Source organism: Musca autumnalis, unplaced genomic scaffold (assembly GCF_047663935.1).
Source record: "Musca autumnalis isolate F117 unplaced genomic scaffold, ASM4766393v1 scaffold_5, whole genome shotgun sequence".
Lineage (NCBI taxonomy): Eukaryota > Metazoa > Arthropoda > Insecta > Diptera > Muscidae > Musca > Musca autumnalis.
Window position 1 is genome coordinate 28378682 of NW_027412088.1, and position 6046 is coordinate 28384727.

Consider the following 6046-nt stretch of genomic DNA (forward strand, 5'->3'; position numbering starts at 1 on the left):
ACTGACGTTTATAGTTATCGGTATAAATTACAACTCACTCACCCACCTGTTATTGTCCCGTATTTATACTCGCTCGCTAAAGTATAGACTTTTCCAGCATCCTCAATCTAGGATGTCCTACAATGGTCAAACGAAATGGCAATCATCCACAAATTATTGTTGAGTCATCTGCATACGATACCACAGAAGATATGCATCTATTTTGCAAATCGGTTAAATAAAATTGGGGACAATACTTCTCCATCTTAGTCTTGCGCAACTTGGATTTTTGCGCACGGAATTCAAAGAAGGCTTGTCTTCCATTTAGGTAATTAGCAATTCAGCATTTGACATCATTTGGAAGAGTGGAGTTCACGATGTCAGAATTATCATAGGGTGGTCGGCCGAATCGAACTCTTTGGGAAGGTCAGGTGCTGCCTCAAAGGTCCGTTAGTCGTCATTTTATGGAACGCCATTTGCTTTGAGCTACCTGCTAATGCTGTTACATGGATGAAAGCTAAAGGTAATCTAAAACCTTTGCTACAGCTGAAAGAAGCAAGATCGGACGGTAAGATGGTTCCTTGGTAAAGGATTTGTCTGGCTTCAGAAAGGGGATTACGTGAGCCACCTTTCAATTGGAAAATGTACAGTTCCGATTCTTGTTTCAAGTAGCTGAAACCTACTGCTCCTAACTTCTAACTAACTAACTTGGAGAAAATTCTTTTAACTTCGGATGATGTGAAGGAAATGGGACGAAAATCGTGCATAAGGTAGCTTGTGTATCCGGAATACAGCTGATCTGGACCTGTGTTGCAAGTTTGAATACTGTGTTGTACAATTTTGGCATCTGAAGAAAATTTCATTGAAGGCTCTAGTTGGGAGATTTTTATACTCATTGTAGCCAGATCGACAATTAATTGTGGATTAAAGTTGTGGACATGTGCTCGAAAACAAGATTTTCTATTTCTGCGCTCAATTGTACAATTCATTCCTCAGCTGGGTCGTTGCCACGCATTTAGTTGGATTCCCTGGATGGATAATTAAATCCCATGAAAGGAATTTTACCGGGTGCAATTTGTTATCAAGGGTTAGATGGTCCATTGGGTCGTCTGCTATAGAGTAGATGACCCATTGGGACGTCTACTGTAGTGTATATGGCCCATTGGGTCGTCTACTGTAGTGTAGATGGCCCATTGTCTGCTGTAGAGTAGATGGTCCATAGGGTCGTCTACTGTAGTGTAGATGGCCCATTGGGTCGTCTACTGTAGAGTAGATGGCCCATTGGGTCGTCTACTGTAGAGTAGATGGCCCAGTGGGTCGTCTACTGTAGAGTAGATGACCCATTGGGTCGTCTACTGTAGAGTAGATGGCCCATTGGGTCGTCTACTGTAGAGTAGATGGCCCATTGGGTCGTCTACTGTAGAGTAGATGGCCCATTGAGTCGTCTACTGTAGAGTAGATGGCCCATTGGGTCGTCTACTGTAGAGTAGGTGGCCCATTGGGTCGTCTACTGTCGAGTATATGGTCCATTGGGTCATCTATTGTCGAGTAGATGGCCCATTGGGTCGTCTACTGTCCAGTAGATGGTCCATTGGGTCGTCTACTGTCGAGTATATGGTCCATTGGGTCATCTATTGTCGAGTAGATGGCCCATTGGGTCGTCTACTGTCCAGTAGATGGTCCATTGGGTCGTCTACTGTCGAGTAGATGGTCCATTGGGTCGTCTATTGTCGAGTAGATGGCCCATTGGGTCGTCTACTGTAGAGTAGATGGCTCATTGGGTCGTCTACTGTAGAGTAGATTGCTCATTGAGTCGTCTACTGTAGAGTAGATGGCTCATTGGGTCGTCTACTGTCGAGTAGATGGCCCATTGGGTCGTCTACTGTCGAGTAGATGGCCCATTGGGTCGTCTGCTGTAGAGTAGATGGCCCATTGGGTCTTCTACTGCAGAGCAGATGGCTCATTGAGTCATCTACTGTAGAGTAGATGGCCCATTGGGTCATCTACTGTAGAGTAGATGGCCCATTGGGTCGTCTACTGTAGAGTAGATGGCCCATTGGGTCGTCTACTGTAGAGTAGATGGCCCATTGGGTCGTCTACTGTAGAGTAGATGGCTCATTGGGTCGTCTACTGTAGAGTAGATGGCCCATTGGGTCTTCTACCGAGGAGTAGATGGCCCATTGGGTAGTCTGCTGTAGAGTAGATGGCCCATTGGGTAGTCTGCTGTAGAGTAGATGGCCCATTGGGTCATCTACTGAGGGGTAGATGACCCATTGGGTCGTCTACTGTAGAATAGATGGCCCATTGGTTCGTCTACTGTAGAGTAGATGGCTCATTGGGTCGTCTACTGTAGAGTAGATGGCTCATTGGGTCGTCTACTGTCGAATAGATGGACCATTGGGTCGTCTACTGTAGAGTTGATGGCCCATTGGGTCGTCTACCGTAGAGTTGATGGCCCATTGGGTCGTCTACTGTAGAGCAGATGGCCCATTGGTTCGTCTACTGTAGAGTAGATGGCCCATTGGGTCGTCTACTGTAGAGAAGATGGCCCATTGGGTCGTCCACTGTAGAGTAGATGGCCCATAGGGCCATTTCTTGTAGAGTAGATGGCCCATTGGGTCGTCTACTGTCGAATAGATGGACCATTGGGTCGTCTACTGTAGAGTTGATGGCCCATTGGGTCGTCTACCGTAGAGTTGATGGCCCATTGGGTCGTCTACCGTAGAGTTGATGGCCCATTGGGTCGTCTACTGTAGAGTAGATGGTCCATTGGCTCGTCTACTATAGAGTAGTTGGCCCATTGGGTCGGCTACTGTAGAGTAGATGGCTCATTGGGTCGTCTACTGTAGAGTAGATGGCCCATTGGGTCGTCTAGTGCAGTGTAGGTGAGCCAGTGGATCATATGTGGCAGAGTATATGATCATAGGACCGGCGAGTGCAGGGTATATGGCCCATAGGGCCATTTCCTGTCGAGTAGTTGGTCCATTGGGTCGTCTACTGTCGAGTAGATGGCCCATTGGGTTGTCTACTGTCGAGTAGATGGAATATTGAGTCGTCTACTGCCGAGTAGATGGTCCATTGTGTCGTCTACTGTCGAGTAGATGACCCATTGGGTCGTCTACTTTCGAATAGATGGCCCATTGGGTCGTCTACTGTCGAGTAGATGGCCCATTGGGTCGTCTATTGCCGAGTATATGGCCCATTGGGTCGTCTACTGTCGAGTAGATGACATATTGAGTCGTCTACTGCCGAGTAGATGGTATATTGTGTCGTCTACTGTCGAGTAGATTTCCCATTGGGTCGTCTACTGTCGAGTAGGTGAGCCAGTGGATCATATGTGGCAGAGTAGATGATCATAGGCTCGGCGAGTGCAGGGTATATGGCCCATAGGGCCATTTCCTGTCGAGTAGTTGGTCCATCGGGTCGTCTACTGTCGAGTAGATGGTCCATTGGATCGTCTACTGTCGAGTAGATGGCCCATTGGGGCGTCTACTGTCGAGTATATGGCCCATTGCGTCGTCTACTGTAGAGTAGATGACCCATTGGATTGTCTACTGTAGAGTAGATGGCCCATTGGGTCGTCTACCGTAGAGTATATGGCCCGTTGGGTCGTCTACTGTAGAGTAGATGGCCCATTGGGTCGTCCACTGTAGTGTAGATGGCCCACTGTGTCGTCTACTGTCGAGTAGATGGTCCATTGCGTCGTCTACTGTCGAGTAGATGGCCCATTGGGTCGTCTACTGTCGAATAGATGGCCCATTGGGTCGTCTACTGTCGAGTAGATGGCCCATTGGGTTGTCTACTAAAGAGTAGATGGCCCATTGGGTCGTCTACTAAAGAGTAGATGGCCCATTGGGTCGTCTACTAAAGAGTAGATGGCTCATTGGGTCGTCTATTGTAGAGCTGATGGCCCCTAGGGTCGTCTAGTGTAGAGTAGATGGTCCATTAAGTCGTCCACTGTAGAGTAAATGGCCCATTGGGTCGTCTACTGTAGAGTAGATGGCCCATATGGTCGTCTACTGTAGAGTATATGGCCCATATGGTCGTCTACTGTAGTGTAGATGGCCCATTGGGTCGTCCTGTAGTGTAGATGGCCCATTGGATAGTCTTCTATGGAGTAGATGGTCCATTGGGTCGCCTACTGTGGAGAAGATGGTCCATTGGGTCGCCTACTGTGGAGAAGATGACCCATTGGGTCGTCTATTGTCGAGTAGATGACCCATTGGGTCGTCTACTGTAGAGTAGATGCCCCATTGGGTCGTCTACTCTCGAGTAGATGGCCCATTGGGTCGTCTACTCTTGAGTAGATGGCCCATTGGGTCTTTAAAATTTTACGGATTACACCTCTGTAAAATAAGCAGGACAGGCTAGACAGATTGCCGCTAGCGGATGGAATTGATCTGAGGTGCAGGGGATGTTGTGCTTGATTTTGTTGGCTGTTGACAGCGGATTGTTATGGGAACAGCTGCTGAAGATAAGAGCGCATCATACATGGCGACGCTGTAGTCAGTAGCGAGTAAAAAACAGGTGAGAAGCAATTTCAAAAGAAAGAGGAAGATCTACTCCAGCCTGAGAAACTCGAGCTGTTGACGAGCCAGAATGCGTGAATTTTACCAGAGAGTAAAACACCAAACTAACTAAGGAAAGAATTATTTTGGTATCAAATAGCGTTCTAGATTCCGCAGAAACAATTCAAAACGACGATATAGAATGACTTCAGACCCGCAATCAATGAGATGAAAAATAATATGAAAATTACTACGTTGGGCGCCACTGTTTTCGTAAATATAAATCGAATTGTTCTTTGGTTGGATGATAAATTTTGGACCCGACAAATCTCATCAGACTAGGTTTTTCGGGTTCAAAAGTTATCAACAACAGTGGCGCCCAACGTTGAAACTTTAATAATGGCTCATGTAGCTCTGAAATTTTTGCTGGGATGGTATTCAAATTGGAGTTCAGAATCTTAATTAATGCGCTGATGAATAATGTGAAAGTTTCAACGTTGTGCGCCACTGTTTTCGTAAATATAAATCAATTATTCTCTAGATGGATGATAACTTTTTAAACCGAGAATTCTCATCTAACTAGATTTCTCGTATTCAAAAATTATCATCCATCTAGAGATTAATCGATTTATATTTACGAAAACAGTGGCGCCCAACGTTGAAACTTTCATAATGGCTCATGTAGCTCTGAAAATTTTGCCGGTGTGGTATTTAAAGTTGATTAGTTCGGTTTACGAGACAAATTTTCTGTTTTGGGTCACTTAAGTAAGGGTTTTTTGAATTCTCTTCAACATGTTTTTATAGACGAACAACAGCTGAGACCTAGAATATCGAGTAGCAAAAACCAATTTGTTGTTACAAATAATTTTCGCACACCCGTGTATTGGATGAGAGCAAATTTCCCTAAACTAAAAATAGACTCACCGCAGTAAAGTGAAACACATCTTTACACTTAACCCAAGTGCCTGCCACCACTCCCCTCAACATCCTTTAACCATCACACGCCAAGCGATATATTGTAACAATTGATAAGCGTAAATCTAATTTATCAATTAAAATCAGTTATAAATCATATTGGCCACAACTAATAAAGATAAGCTAATCGCATCAAACCACCAAATGGGGATGATGATGGAATTCAATCTTGTTGTTCATGGCATGGCATTTTAGTTCCGCGTGAAATTCGGTAGCATAAGGATCAGTGTCAATTTCTACACCACACCAACATAACTTGAAGTAAGGGAAAGAATAGCAACTTGGAGTGCGTTCACTTCTTGGATATTCAGTGGAAAATTTAGTGGCATAAAGATCAGTACAATTTCCACTCCCAAATAACTTGAAGAGCGAGAGAATATCAACTTGAACTGTGGGCATTTCGTGCCGATTAAAAATAATATGGTCAAGAAGAAAACTTTCATTTTAAGTCCTGATGAGAGCACAACTAAACCGCCCTCGGAAAGATTTTATCAACCAAAGAAATTTCGGTAAAATTCAGTATATTCTTTCTTGGTTCAATTTTCAAGTGATGTGATCTACTTTTGCTTTTTAGATGGTGTAAA